The sequence below is a fragment of the Canis lupus genome, chromosome 19 (assembly GCF_011100685.1).
Source record: "Canis lupus familiaris isolate Mischka breed German Shepherd chromosome 19, alternate assembly UU_Cfam_GSD_1.0, whole genome shotgun sequence".
NCBI lineage: Eukaryota > Metazoa > Chordata > Mammalia > Carnivora > Canidae > Canis > Canis lupus.
Genome location: NC_049240.1, coordinates 14,496,981 through 14,514,201, shown reverse-complemented (window position 1 = coordinate 14,514,201; position 17,221 = coordinate 14,496,981).

Here is a 17,221-nt window from a genome sequence, read left to right as displayed (position 1 = left end):
TACTTGGTATCATTATTAAGTCATTGTTATATAATCTGTCAATTATCACTACCTTACTCTTAGTTACAAAGGAATATAAAATAATAATATTCAGAGAAAGTTGTAAGTAAGGACTGGATCATTCTTCTCTAACATTGAATTAAAAACACCAAGGGTGAAGGAAAGAGCAGTACGATATATTCTAATATTAAATGAGCAGTTTGTTCAAAGCCAAATCTCAGATAGAGACTAAATAAGCTAATTTTTTGGTTTCTTTTAACAGTATGAGGAAGTAAGTAAATATTTTTACATATTTAGTGCCACCAAGACCTTATTTTACATCATACAGTTACAATTACTGTCACTGAATCATGAGTTTCCAAAACAAGGTACAGATTCATTATAAAGGGCCATTTTAATTTTCTTTTTAATATTTTATTTATTTATTCATGAGAGACACACAGAGAGAGAGGCAGAGGCACAGGCAGAGGGAGAAACAGGCTCCATGCAGGGAGCCCGATGTGGGACTCGATCCCGGGTCTCCAGGATCACACCCTGGGCTGAAGGCAGCACTAAATCGCTGAGCCACCCGGGCTGCCCAAGGGCCATTTTAATTATGCAAAGATTAAATACCTCAATTTCATGCAAGTGACACAATTCTCCAATTATGCCTTCTATGAGTTGCTTCCTTGGAAAATTGGTTATTACATGAGGTAATACACACATAGCTAGGCTCACCCAATAATGCAGGAATAATTTCTAGTTCACAAAATGCAGGTTTTAAAAAATTAAATACTTATATCTCCTCAAAATCTAGATATTATCCAATATAAGCAAAGAGGAACAAAGGCTTAACTCATATTAAGTAGCTCATGGATCAGAAAGATAACATTTTCTACTGGAATAAACTTAAAGTACAATATTTAAAGATGAACTCAACTGCAGTTGCTTTGTCATTATGAACAATTTGCTTAACTTCAGAAATTGGTAGAGAACTTTAGAACTAATCTAAATAAACTAAATAACTGGCAGTAACCTATTTGTACTCAACTGGTAGATAGAATTACCTATAATTTGAGAAATAGTGACAATAATAGTAGCTCAGCATCCAGGAGATGGAAGCACAGAAATACATAAGCAAAAATTTCTATTATCAAGTCACAAATAATAAAAGATGAGTGGTTCTCTAAATCCCTTTGAACTTTTGCTATTTGCCATGTGGTTCATAACTAACAGATATCGTATTCTCAAGGCCCAGCAGGCTTCCCTAATGAATTCTATCAAACATGTAAGAAAGAAATAATATCAATTATGCACAGATTTTTCAAGGAAAAGAAAATTAAGATTTTCTAACTCATTTTAAAAGTCAGTATCACCATAACCAAAATCAGACAAAGAGATTATAATAAAACTGTTGATCATTATCCATCATGGTCATAAATGCAAAAATCACAACAAAATAGGGACAAATCAAATCCAGCATCATACAAAAGTAATTATATCATGACCAAGTGGAGTTTGAGTGGTAATAATACAAGGTTGGTTCAACGTTAGAAATTCAATCAGTGTTATTCATTCTATAATTAGACTAAACAAGAAAAAAACAATGGATTGTCTCAGTAGAGGCAGAAAAGGTGCTTTTATAAAATATGTCACCTACTTATGACAAAAATTCTAAGAAAACCAGGAATAAAGAGAAATTCCTCAACTTGATGAAAGTATCTACTCAAAACCTAGAGCTAACATCATACTTAACGGGAAAAACTGGGTATTTATCCTTAAGAAGAAAACAAATAGTGCTTGAGCAATTGAACAGTTCCATGCAAAAAATTTTTTTTAATTTCCTTCAACCCACCCCTTGTACAATGTACAAAGGCCAACAAACAAACAAACAAACCACCCTAGAAGAAAGTACTGAAGAAAATCTAAGCAAACTACAAGTAGCAAAACTTCTTAGAACACAAGAGGCATAAATTATAAAAGAAAAACTCCATAAATTGGACCTTATCAAAATTAAAATCCATTCTTCAAAGATTACTAAGGAAATGAAAAGACAAGCCACAAGCTATGCAAAATAGATATCTAAGAAGACCAGTATCCAGAATTTTTTCAACTCTCATAACTCAATAATAAGAAAGCATACAATTCCAAATCAACACAGAAAAGGCAAAAGATTTTTAAGATACATCACCAAAGAACATATACAGATGGCAAAGAAACACACAAAAAAGATATTTTGTATCATTAATCATTAGAGATCTAAAAATTAAAACTATAATATGATAACACTATATAACTATTAGTGGCAACCAACTTATAATTGATTCAGACAAAAGTCAGCAAAAGATACCACACCTAACAAAACTTTGATACTTACACAGAATCAAATATGTCCCACAAAATCCTTGCTTTTAACTAAATATTAATAAATATAAAATATTAACAAATAAACATAGAGTACAGAAACCAGGTAGACATTAAACTAACATGACTAGTAATGGCATAAATTGATATTTTGTGTTTCCTGATATAAACAGTGAAGAAAACAGCATCACTTCTATAACTTTCCTGCCAAAAGAATGTATATTCTGAATCTAATATGGGGAGACATTAGACAATCCAGACTGAGGGATATACTACAAAATAATTGGTTTATACCCTTCTAAAATGTCTAGGTCAAGAAACAAAGAAAAGCTGAAGAGCTACCCCAAACTAAAGAAAAATAAAGAGACATGGTAATTAAATGAAACTCTTAATCCAGAACTGGTTCTCTACCAGAAATTTTGTTTTTACTGGGTTTGCATTTTGGAGTTAAAGTATTCTTGTATTGATATTAGTTTTCTGATTTTGATATATATGTATGTATGTATGTATATACACACACACACACTATATTGTGGAAAAGCAAGAAGGAGGCAGGTATTCTTGAGATATCTAGGAATAACAGCATCACATCCTCAACACACTCTCAAGTAGAAAGAAATGATATAGATGATAGATGTATATTTATATACATTCATAAATAGATACATAGAATCCATAGAAAGATACAAAGATAGAAGAGGCAATTATTAAAATGTTAACAATTGGAGAATTAGGATGAAGGCTAAACAAGATTTCTTTGTACCATCCCTGCAACTTTTCCCACTGTTCAAAAGTATTTCAAAATAAAAAGTTTAAAGCTAAAAGAAGTATCATATCTCCTCTCTACTCTTTTTTTTAATCTTAAATTCCACAGACATAAATGACCAGTTAGAAAACATCATTACTGTATTTTTTCCTTACATTCTCCTATAGTTTTTCAAATTTTTTTAAAAAGGCATAAAAGCTGCAATATTGGGAAAAAACACTTTTATAAACACCATGAAGATAGTACAATCGTGTTTTTTCATTTATATAGTGGTTACAGACTCTTTCCTTAAACTTGGTCACAGTTCAGAGTTGTAAATACATCCAGCTTTGTGACTTTCTCATAAAACCTATTTATTAAAGTTTTCCTTAAATAAAATGCACCCCTGAAGAAACTCTTTTGACCTGACACACAACACAGCATTGAAATAAAAAATACTTTTCTGGTGGAATATTTGAAAACCCACAGTCATTTGGTGATACATATGTGCATGCTTGAACTAAAAGTATGAGCCTAGTTTGATGAGGTTTGTGGGTATATAATTACCAGTATTAAATTATGTGTTCAACACTGACTGCCATATTTATTATTGCTATTAAAAATGCTGACTGCAACATGTGACATGTTCTTCTTATAATATGTGGCTCTTATCTAAAATAAAGCACTCTATTTTCTCTTTGCATGACCCTTGTGAAGGAGGTCTAATAAACTTCATGGACTTTTTAGTGGTGGAAGAATTTTGGAAGGGAAACTTTAATACTGATTACCTTAAAATTAACATAAGAACACAAGGATGAAGTGTTATTTAAAATCCACAGAAGCTGATTAAAGACGAAAAAATACAGCTCTAGCTATAAAACCCAGAGTAAGCTTTACTCTAAATAACTGGACGTACCCATAACCCAACACGATAATTCCAACCAAAAATGGAAGAAATTGGGAGGGTTGAGTTGTTTTGAATTTTGTTTTATTTTCCTGTTACTGTATTGTTTAAGAGTGAAATATCTCACAAAACAGGCAACAAATACAGTAAATAAATAGTAACGATTTCTTATGTTCACCATGTCAGAAAGAAATGAACTGTGCTTGTTGAATGACCTCCTTGAACTTCAGTCAGTCTCCTGGACAAATGCTGGGTAGATTTTAGGGCTGGGAAGAATTGTGGATGGTACTGAGCATTTCCTAATGCCAGTCAAGCCTGCATCAGGCCTTTTCCCACTGTAATCATCTCCTTGACACTGCTAAAAAGCCATTGAAGTGCCCATTAAAGAAGGCCAGGGCAGTTGAAGGATGGGGTAGGGAGCAGGGGAGGGTTACGTTTTAAAATACTCAAATTTTGTTTTAGTTGCCCAGGTAAATCTGTGGAAGAACAGGACTATGCCAATCATCTTTTCTCTGTTCTTCATTCCACTAGAGTAAAAAACTTTTCAAGACAAAAGAGGAAACAAGTACTTGAGAAGGCATCAACAATCAACAGGTAGAACAGCCCCTAGTGATTTTATAGAATGAGGAATTATACATTTTCACAATAAGATTAGAAGATTTGAATCAATAGAATGTTCCTTAATGGCCAGAAAACATAATCTTTTTTATTTCTAGTCTAGCCTGAAGCAGGCCTCTATGAGTCCCCAGGCCATACTTCTCCATAAAAGGAGGCTTTGCCATCCCACTGCAAACTGAGTTTTCATTCATTTGGAAAATATGTCCACATTCTAACTGCAAATCAAAAGAAAAGTACAGTCATAACCAAGAGGAACAAAATGTGGCTTACACAAATTTTTTTTTTAAAAATTTTAAACTAATGCCTCATCTCCCAGGATCCCTGTCAGGCCATCACTCAATCAATGTTATGGGCAATAATTGGCCTCTATGCACAAGGCTTTAAATCAAATCTTGCTTTAAAGGCTGAGATTTAGGAGTATTGCCTATAAACTGATCCTTTCAAACATCATGTGCTCTATTAAAAAACACAATCCAAACCAGTTTTCAGTTTAACTGTATACAAAGATACTGTGTTAAGGAATAAGGTGAAAATTACAGCTTTTAGCAAAATAAGTAAAACAAAAATTAATTTCAATATTCTGATTTTACTTTGTTTTCTGATAGGGTAATAACAGTCTGATAAAAGTTCAATTGCACCAAAATTACCAAAGGTTCTGTATCAGGAGTTTTATTTCTCTCTGCTATGATGAACAATGTGGCCCTTGAAGCCTAGATGACACTACTGTGTACTGACCTCAGCCAATTTGGCCTGTATACTCGTAGGTTCTTTTGAGTAGAAAATAACAGTTAGTGAAGGAGAAGAGAGTTAATTACTCCCCACAACTTCATTGGTTCTAACTGAAGGAAATTCAAACCAGATTTTGCCCCACATATAGATATTCATTACATAAGCAGACATAAGAGTTCCTCTAACATGTGTAAACTCGATGAAGTCCCAGCTCTGTCCTTTGCATGAAAGGTTGATTCAGCCAGGACTGGCTAAATGATTAAGAGAGCCCACTGTAAAATAAAAATGAGGGATCCCTTCTTCAAATAAATTATAATATTTCACAATGGAAGAGCATTAAAACACGTATGAATCCCTTTCAAGCACAGGGCCTTACATGAATATACAAGTCACATGACCATGCAGCCATTCATACATGCAGCATGGACAGATGATTCCAGAGAAAAGATTCTGTTACTTTACAGTCAGATCAGGAAATGAGAGATTTTCCTAAATCAATGGCTACACAAATACTCATTTGAAATTACACCTGAGGTGCCTTCCCTAACTATAAAATCCTCAAATCTCATGAGTGTATTTTATGGTATTAAGTATGGTTAATGTCTCTAAAACATTTAAGTCAATCCACATATAGTCAATACATTTTTTTAAAGACATTCAACTTTTTTTTGACGGAGCCAACTAGCCATGTCTTCTGTGTCTTTTTTTTTTAGATTAATATATAGTGTTAGCTTCAGGTGTATAATATAGTGATTCAATAATTCCATACATAACCCAGTACTCATTATGGAAAGTGCACTCCTTAATCCTCGTCACCTATTTAAACCATTACCCACCCCTTTCTCTTTTGGTGACCATCGATTATACTTTATAATTCTCTATAATTAAGAGCCTGTTTCTTAATTGTCTATCTTTGATTTTTCTTTGTTCATTTGTTTTGTTTCCTAAATTCCACATACAAGTACCATTATTTGGTCTTTCTTGATTTGACCTATTTCACTTAGTATTATACCCACTACCTGTCAAAAAACTATCACTTTTTTTTGTGACAGTAGCAGAATAAAATGACAAAATTTTATTCTTTTCTATGGCTACATAATATTCATGGTGTATACATACATATATACACATACATATATGCATACACATATATACACATACATACATGCATACACCAAGAATATTATGTGTATATATATACATAATAGGATTATATATATATCACTTCTTTATCTACTCATCAATTAATGGACACCTTGGCTATTTGCATATCTTGGCTATTGTAAATAACACTGCTATAAACAGGATATGTGTATCCCTCTGAATTAGTGTTTTGTATTCTTTGGATAAATACACAGTAGTTCAATTGCTGGATCATAGGGTAGCTCTATTTTTAACTTCTTGAGGAACTTCCATACTGTTTTCCACAGTGGCTGCACCAGTTTGCATTCTCATCAAGAATGCACAATTGTTCTTTTTTTTCCATATCCTCATTGTCACCTATTATTTCTTGTGTTGTTGATTTTAGCCATTCTGACATGTGAGGTGATTTCTAGTTTTGATTTGTACTTCCCTGATCATAAGTGATGATGAGCATATTTTTTTAAATTTTTATTTATTTATGATAGTCACAGAGAGAGAGAGAGAGACAGAGAGGCAGAGACACAGGCAGAGGGAGAAGCAGGCTCCATGCACCGGGAGCCCGACATGGGATTCGATCCCGGGTCTCCAGGATCGCGCCCTGGGCCAAAGGCAGGCACTAAACCGCTGCGCCACCCAGGGATCCCGATGAGCATATTTTCATCTATTTCCATCTTGATGTCCTCCTTGGAGAAATGTCTGTTCATGAATTCTGCCTATTTTTTAATTGAATTATTTGGTTTTTGGATGTTGAGTTGTATAAGCTCTTTATATATCTTAGATATATAAGATATGGATCTTTTATTGGATATGTTATTTGCAAATATCTTTTCCCATTCCATAGGTTACCTTTTAGTTTCATTGATTGTTTCCACCACTGTGCAGAAGTTTTTTTATTTTGATATAGTCCCAATAGTTTATTTTTGCTTTTGTTTCCCTTGCTTCAGGAGACATATCTAAAAAAACTGCTTCAGCTGACATTGAAGCAGTTATTGCTTCTGTTATCTTCCAGAATTTTTATGGTTTCAGGTCTCACATGTAGGTCTTTAATCCGTTTTGAATTTATTTTGCTATATGATGTAAGAATTTCATTCTTTTGCAAGTTTCTGTCCAGTTTTCCCTACATTATTTGTTGAAGAAACTAGCTTTTTCTCACTGGAAATACTTGCCTGCTTTGTCAAAGATTAATTGACCATATAACTGAGGGTTTATTTCTGGATTTTCTATTCTGTTCCATTGATCTATGTATCTGTTTTTGTGACAGTACCATTATGTTTTGATTACTGTATCTTTCTAATATAACTGGAAGTCTGAATTGTGATGCCTCCAGATTTGCTTTTCTTTTTCAAGGTTGCCTTGGCTCTTTGGGGTCTTTTGTGATTCCACACAAATTTTATGATTGTCCATTCTAGCTCTGTGAAAAATGCTTTTTGGTATTTTGATAGGGATTGCATTAAATGTATATATTGCTTTGGGAAGTATAGACATTTTAACAATACTTGTTCTTCCAATCCATGAGCTTGGAATGTCTTCTCATTTCTTTGTGTCATCTTCAACTTCTGTCATCAGTCATTTATAGTTTTCAGGGTACAGCTCTTTGGTTAGGTTTCCTACTAGGTACCTTATTATTTTGGTGCAATTGTAAATGGGATTGTTTTCTTAATTTCTCTTTCTGCTTCTTCAGTATTGGTGTAGAGAAATGCAACAAATTTCTGATTGATCTTGTATCGTGAGACTTTACTGAATTTATTAGTTCTAGCAATGCAATTTTTGGTGCAGTCTTTCAAGTTTTTACATATAAAGAATCATGTCATCTACAAATAGTGAAAGTTTTACTTCTACATTATTCAATCTGAATGCCTTTTTTTTTTTTTTTTTTTTTAGATTTTATTGATTTATTCATGAGAGACACAGAGAGAGAGGCAGAGACATAGGCAGAGGGAGGAAAAGCAGGCTCCATGCAAGGAGCCCGATATGGAACTCGATCCCAGGACCCCGGGATTACACCCTGAGCAGAAGGCAGACCCTCAACCCCTGAGCCACCCAGGCATCCTTGAATGCCTTTTATTTCTTTTTGTTGTGTAATTGCTGAGGCTAGGACTCCCAGTACTAGGTTGAAAAAAAGTGGTCGTAGTGGACATCCTTATGTTGTGACTGACCTTAGAAGGAAAGCTCTCAGTTTTTCTCCATTGAAGATGAAATTAGCTGCTGATTTTTCATATACAGCCTATATGTTTCCTCTAAACCCAATACTTTGTTGAGTTTTTACCATGAATGTTGTATTTTGTCAAACGTTTTTCCTGCATCTATTGAAATGATATCATTTGTATCCTTTCTATTATTGATGTGATGTATCAAGATGATTGATTTCTGAATATTGAACCACCCTGGCAACCTACAAATAAATCCTACTTGGTTGTGGTGAATTATTTTTTTTAATGTATTGTTGGATTCAGTTTGCTAGTATTTTGTTGAGGATTTTTATATCTCTGTTCATCAGAAACATTGACCTATAGTTCTCTTTTGTGTAGTAAACTTTTCTGGTTTTGGTCATTAGGGTAATGTTGGCATCACAGAATGAATTTGATAGTTTTCTTTCCTTTTTCTGGAATAGCTGAGAAAAGTAGATATTAACTCTTTTTTAAATGTTTGGTAGAATTTGCTTGTGAAGCCATATGGGTCCTGGACTTTCGTTTGTTGGGAGTTTTTTGATTATTGATGTAATTTCTTTGTTGGTTATGAGTCTGTTCAAATTTTTTATTTCTTCCTGTTTCAGTTTTGATAGTTTATATGTTTCTAGGAATTTATCCATTCCTTCCAGGTTGTCTAATTTGTTAGTATATCGTTTTTCATAATATTCTCATAATTGTTTTTATTTGTGGTGTCATATTATTTCTCCTCTCTCATTTGTGATTTTATATATTTGGGTTCTTTCCCTTTCCTTCTTGATAAGTCTGACTAAAGATTTATCAATTTTATTGATTTTTTTCAAAGAACCAGCTTCTGGATTCAATGATCTGATCTATTGCAGGTTTTTAGTTTCTGTATAATTTATTTCTACTGTAATCTTTATTATTTCCTTCCTTCTTCTGGTTTTGGGTTTTGTTCGTTGTTCTTTTTCTAGCTCCTTTAAGTGTAAGGTTAGCTTTTTTACTTGAGACTTTTCTTGCTTCTTGAGGTAGGCCTATATTGCTATAAACTTCCCCCTTAGAACAGTTTTTGCTATATCCCAAAGGTTTTGAACCACTTGTGTTTTCATTTTCATTTGTTTCCATATAGTTTTTTATTTCCTGGCTGACCCATTCATTGTTTAGTAGCATGTTATTTAATCTCCATGTATTTGTGATCTTTCCAGATTTTTTCTTGTGGTTGATTTCTCATTTCATAGCATTGTGGTCAGAAAAGATGCATAATATGACTTCAATCTTCCCAAATTTGTTGAGGCTTGTTTTGTGGGCTAATATGTGATCTCTTCTGGAGAATACTCTATGTGCACTTGAAAAAATATGTGTATTCGGCTATTTTAGGATGGAATGTTCTGGATATATCTGTTAAATCCATTTGGTCCAGTGTGTCACTCAAAGCCATTGTTTCCTTGTTTATTTTCTGTTTAGACAATCTATCCATTGATGTAAGTGAAATGTTAAAAACCCCTACTATTATTATCAATTCCTTTTTTATATATTTATATATGTATTTTTAATATATATTTATGTGCTCCCATGTTGGATGAATAAATATTTACAATTCATAGATCTTCCTATAGGACTGTCCCCTTTATTATTATATAGTGTGTTTCTTTGTCTCTTGTTATAGTATTTGTTTTAAAGTATATTTTGTCCACTATAAGTATTGCTACTCTGGCTTTCTTTTGACCTCCATTTGCAAGATAAATGTTTTTCCATCCCCTCATTTTCAGTCTGCAGGTGTCTTCAGGTCTAAAATGAGTCTCTTGGGGATCCCTGGGTGGCTCAGTGGTTTAGCAACTGCCTTCAGCCCAGGGTGTGATCCTGGAGTCCTGGGGATTGAGTCCTGCATTGGGCTCCCTGCATGGAGCCTGCTTCTCCCTCTGCCTATGTCTCTGCCTCTCTCTCTCTCTCTCCCTCTCTCTCTGTCATGAATAAATAAATAAAATATTTTTTAAAATAAATAAACAAATAAATAAATAAAATGAGTCTCTTATAGGCAGCAGAGAGGTGGGTCTTGTTTTTTCATCAATTCTTTCACCCTATGTCTTGATTGGAGCATTCAATCCATTAACATTAAAAATAATTATTGATAGGTATATATTTATTGGCATTTAATTAATTGTTTTGTGGTTGTTTCTGAAGATTTTTTTGATCCTTTCTTGTCTTTCTCTTTGGTGATTTTCTTTTGTGATATATTTGTATTTCTTTCTCTCTATTCTTTACATATTTATTAGTGATTTTTGATTTGTGGTTACCCTTAGATTTGTATATAACCTTTTCTACATACAGCAGTCTATATTAAGTTGACAGTCATTTAAGTTTGAATCCATTCTTTACTCCTCTCCTCCTCACATTAGGTATATGTTGTTATATTTTACATCTCTATTTTGTGAGTTCCTTGATTGATTCATTTTCACTGCTTTTCTGTTTCTACCTGTCACTTTGTCTCTCCTTTCCACTCAGAGAGCCTCCTTTATTATTACTTGCAGGGCTGATTTAGTGGTCATGAACTCCTTTAGTTTAAGATTGTATTTATTCATTTGAGAGAGAGAGAGAGAGAGACAGAGAAAACAGGGGGAGGGGCAAAGGGAGGGGGAGGGAGAATCTCCAGGAGACTCCATGCTGAGTGCAAAGCCCAACACAGGGCTCAATCTCACAACCCTGAGATTATGACCTGAGCCAAAATCCAGAGTTGGACACTTAACCAACTGAGCCACCCAGGTGCCCCGGTCATGAACCCCTTTAGTTTATATCTGACTAGAAAACTCTTTATCTCTCCTTCTATTCTGAATGATCGCCTTGCTGGATAGAAGATTCTTGGATGCAGGTTCTTCCCATTCAGCACTTTGAATACATCATGCCACTCTCTTCTGGCTTGTAAAGTTTCTGCTGAAAAAAATCTGCTAGCCTTACAGGTTTTACCTCTTAAGTTATTGTTTTCTTTCATCTTGCTGCTTTTACTATTTTTTCTTTATCACTCTATTTTCCCAATTTAATTCCGATGTGTCTTGGTGTGGGTCTGTTTTTGTTGATTTTGATAGTTCTTTTTGCAACTTGGATCTGAATATGTTTCCTTCCTCAGACTAGGGAAGTTTTCAGCTATTATTTCTTGAAATAAATTTTCTGCCCCCTTTTCTCTCTTCTTCTGAGCCTCCTATAATATGAATGCTTTATGTTTGATGGAATCACTGAGTTCCTTAAGTATATTCTCATTTTTCATAATTCTTTTCTCTCATTGAGCTTGGCTACTTCCCATCACTTTGTATTCTAGGGCACTAATTTGTTCCTCTGCTTCTTCCATCCTACTGTTCATTCCAACAAGAATGTTTCTTATTTCATTTATTATCCCCTTTATCTCTGCTAGGTTATTCTTTATCTCTGTGTTAAGGGTCTCATTCATGTCTTCTACTCTTCTCAAGTTGAGTCAGTATCCTTATGATCATCACTTTAAATTTTCTATTAGGCATATTACTTACATCTATTTTGCTTAGATCTCTGACTGTGAACTTCTCCTGTTCTTTCATTTGGGAGAAATTTCTTTGTCTTCTCATTTTGTCTAATTCTCTATGCCTATTTCTATGGGTTAGGAAAGTCAGATATGTCTTCTATTCTTTTTTAAAAAAGGATTTTATTTATTTATTCATGAGAGACACACAGAGAGACAGAGAGAGAGGCAGAGACACAGGCAGAGGGAGAAGCGGGAGAAGCAGGCTCCATGCAGGGAGCCCAACATGGGACTCGAGCCCAGGATCCCAGGATCACGCCCTGGGCCAAAGGCAGATGCTCAACTGCTGAGCCACCCAGGCATCCCTATGTCTCCTATTCTTAAAGGCCATATGAACTTATGAAAAAGAGGTCCTGTAGTGCTCTCCTATTCCTCAGAGCCTGGCACTTCTGGGAGTGTCTCTAACATGTGCTGCATGTACTGTGCTGTTGTGTCCTGGCCACTTTATCCCTCAGGCCAGTCATCTACAGAGGCTCTCTTTGCCTGTTTTGAGCAGTGTTTGGTCCCTGGCCTGCATGTGGTGTATTTTAAGTAGGTGCTCTCTGGTCTCTATTTGTGAAATGAGACCTGTCACCACTGCCACTCGAACTGAGGCTCCACAAAACTCCCATATCAGGAGTCACAGTGTTGGCAGGGCTTCGGCCAGTCTTCTAAGAGAGGGGGGCCCACTGATATGGAACTGAGGCAAGCATGACCAGGAGAGGTGGTTCCACTGAAGTGCAAGGGAATGGGCCTGGTGTAAGCAAGGTAGGTAACAAGTGTCAGAGCTATACTGGCTCCCATAGCTAGTCTTGCACTTATGCTGAGGGGCAGGGGAAGGAAATGATGCCTGTCAGTTCCTTTGTTCCCAGAGGGATCTCTCTGTGAATGCTGCCTCTCTGAAACATGCTCCAAGACGACCAACTGACCTCCCTACCATGTGCCCCAGATGCTCCTCAGATCACTGTTTCCATGCTGTGTGTACAGGTTCTCTCCAAGAGCAATACAATGCCCTCCAGGCTCTATCCCAGCCAAGCCCACTGACCTTTAAAACTCTAGGCTTTAAGCTCTGCTAGTTGCCAGAAGTCACAAAATTTGGCCCCTCTCACCTTCTAAGCCACTTGCTATGGGGATCCTGTATGTTAGCCTGCCTATCACCCTCCTCTACAACCACAGCTCTCTCACCACCACAGCAGCCATGATCTATTTCTCTTCCAAGCTGCATCTCCGTACTTCCTACCCTCTTCAATGTGACCTCTCCTTTACCTTTAGTTGTAGAGTTTGTTGTGCCAATCTTCAGGTCAGTTCCTGGAGTATTTAGGATGATTTGATAGTTATCTAATTGCATTCAAGAGATGAGACAGGTCTAGGGTCTTCCTACTCCACCACCATCTTCCTCAATCTTAAATATTTTTAATTTTACCATTGAGAGTCCATTTTTTAGACTCCTCATGCTAGTTAGCACCTTTTACAAAGAGAAATTCATTGCTGATGTTTAGTATTCAGTCATTAGCAAAATCAGATACCGATGCAAACAAAAACAAAAACAGACGTTTTCATAGTAGCTACCTCTATACAATTTAATTTTTGCTTAAAATATATGAAAGGCACGTAGGTGGCTTAATTGGTTGAGCATCTGACTCTTGGTCTTGGCTAAGGTCATGATCTCAGGGTCATGAGATAGAGCCCTTGTTGGGCTTCTCTCTCAGTGGGGAGTCTTCTTGAGATTCTTTCTCTCCTTCGCAAATAAATAAACCTTCAAAATATTGGACATAATCCTTGAATGGTGTCTTCCCAATTAGGGCAACAGGCTGTCCTGAAGTGAAGCTTAAACCAACTAGTACATATATACTTACTCTGACTATAAGCCTATCTAAATTGCAGACACTGATCTCCAAAGAACGTGGGCTACAATCAAAAGAAAGTATTGGAAGTATGTGTTCCTTTTAATCAAAACTAAGAATTGTCAGTCAGATACAAGAAGATAAAAGAAAGTGTTAACATTGCTACAGTTGAGTAAATAAATATAATTTTCAGAGAGGAAAGTGATGGAGTGGTACCTGAATTTGTCAATGTTTAATCATCTGTGATTGATGAAATAGGATATCTTCTTGCCAAGTTATCATCCATGAATGATGCGACAGTTCTGTTTAGATCTTCAGAATTTGTGTTTTTTTTTTTAAGATTTTTTTTATTTATTTACTCATGAGAGACAGAGAGAGAGAGAAAGAGAGACAGAGAGAGAGAGGCAGAGACAAAGGCAGAGGGAGAAGCAGGCTCCATGTGGGGAGCCTGACATGGGACAACATCCCAGGTCTCCAGGATCAGGCCCTGGGCTGAAGGTGGCGCCAAACCGCTGAGCCTCCAGGGCTGCCCAGATCTTCAGAATTTGAATGTTGTTAGCACAACCTTCTTCTCGGATTAGGACAGAAAATTTAAAGAGCAACTCCTCCTTACTTCCCCCTTACTATTCTCACAGATACATCCCTCTGACCAGCAATTCTTTAAAAGATTCCATAAGCCCCCAGCCAAGAACAAAAAGAAAGTAAAATTTCCAAAGATTGAGGATAAAAGACCTCATCTAAGTAAAAAGAGAGAAATGATAAACCCAGAAAAAAAAAAAAAATAAAACCCCAGGAGTAGTCAATAAAATTCAAACAGATCTGGTAAATGCAGGTCAAAAAACAGGTTCACAAAATTTGAGATCTTAAACACTGTCCTTTACCATTACAGAGGGCCAGGGGTTTTTAATGTATACTTTCCTAATTAATCCTCATAACAATCTGCATTTAATGACCACCCACTTTTCCAAATGAGAAGACTGAGAAATTAACTTATTTATCCATGATCACACAGCAAATAAATGGCAGCCTTCGGTTAAAACTCAGGTTTAACTCCATAACCTGTACTCTTAATCTTCTATATTGCCTCATGTTGACAGGGGATGAAAGAAGTTACAGGAGACAACACAGGAATGGAACACTGATTACCAAGTAGGAATGGACAGAGAAGAACTGCAGGAATGGGTTTTAATATGTAGGTAAGTAGGCTGGTAGACAGATAATCACATTTTACTGGCTTTTGAATTCTTAATCTTAATAAAGGCAGTTGTGCTTCCCCCTCCCCCACAGTTGACAGCACAATAAAAACGCCAACCTAATAGTTCTAGATGCAGGAAATATGAATGTGTCAGCAAGTCAAAGCTGGGGTTTTCCATGATACTTAGAACCAGGAACAATAGAAACTTAATTCTATTGTCACAGGCCTATTATAAATTTACAAAGTTAAGTTCTTTATATAATATTAAAGCATTCTTTCTGAAGAGTCCATAAAATACTTCACAATTCTTTGGCATATGGATAAATCTCTCATAACTTTGAGAGAAATAGATAGGAATATGTCACAGGACAAAGGAATTAGATTATAATAAAACTCAGTATTTCCCAGGTACCATTTTAAAAGGAACTATGCTGAAAGGAAACTAAAAACTGGGAATTCTTTCTGTGTTTTATTCACCCTTTTAAAACATGTATTTGGTTAGAAATTCAAAATAGAACCATTTAAAATTAGTGGTATTAAATACACAATGAGAATGGGGAAATACCATAAATGTCTTTTAGACAAATAATTTACAAATGTGCAGAAGAAGCATGTAAAGTGATTATATAGATGATGTTTTCATTCTGAGCAAATGGTTTAACTGAGGTAAAAAGTGGTTGTCTGCAGATGAAAGAAAAACAGAAAAGGGAACTAACTCTGTGTCTCTTGCTGTACATCTTGATCCAGAGTACATATGACTCTACAGAGAGGAATTACTTGATGTTGTTGCTTAACCAAATAATCCTTGCAGAGATGTCCAGAGGCTACACCACAGCTTCCCATTTTCCTGTTACAAGATTTCCTGATCTGTAAATTCTCCCCAAATTAATTTTGCCTGAGTTGACATTGCGTGAGCACTCCTGTTTTGTTTTATTTTTACATTTTAAAATGTACATCTGTCTTTGGATTTTTTGAGGCTTCTTCTTAACCTGCTGGTCTCACACCAAATGCCCCACAGTAGGACAGGAATAGAATGTTTCCACTGTGCAGTTTTTCCACTTCCTTAATTAGAAGTCACATGAGGCATAAATCTTAGCAAAATTCAGTGGATTCTACATAAACTCTAAAATTGTATCTCAAATAAAATTTCATATATATGTGTGTGTGTGTGTGTGTGTGTGTGTATTCCGCAGAAGCCAGTTTATCCATCATGTGACATAATACAATAGAAGTTGACCTCAGAAATAAAGAGCCTGAAATGAAGTAGTATAGCACATGGAATGGAAATAATTATAATTGAATACTACTATGCTAAGCACTCTGCTAGGGACATATCATATATTATCTTTTAATCTTCAAAATAATGTTATGAGACTCAAGCTAAAAATACTACCATTCCCAATTTACAAATGAAGAAACTGAGGCACAGAGAACTTAAGGAAACTGCTCAAGGCACACAACTAGTTTGTGGTAGTTCAAGCCCTAACGTAAACTCAATATTGTCTGCCAGGCCCCTAACAACTCTGCATACTGTCTCTCAGTCTGCATGGAAAGACCAAGAAATGCAACTAACTAGATAAGGGAAAATGGAGAAAGGTCAAATATGACTCAAAAGTTAGGTGATGAGAATAGTGCTTTCAACAAAGACAATAAAGACAATCTGGGGAATGTGGAGTTTAAATTCCAGCAGAACTACCAGGTAGAGATTCAAACAAATATTTATAAATATGGATTCAGAGCTCAGAGGGAGAGACCTTAAATAGATATTTGGGAGTCATCTTCACATAGTTGATGTTTAGAAAACTGGAAGCAGATAAGACAGTAAAAAAAAATCAGACATGATTATTTGCCTTGCCCAGAAGGAGAGTTTGCTAGAGTGACCTATACAGTTTCATGGATGGAGGCTGATACTTTTGCTAGATACTTGGAAGTTTTCCTGCAACTCCAAAAATACAGAGCACAAAGGACTGCCTTTTCTATGATGGATTATGTCTTCCGGATTACTGTACCCTTTTGCCTGTCACCTTCAC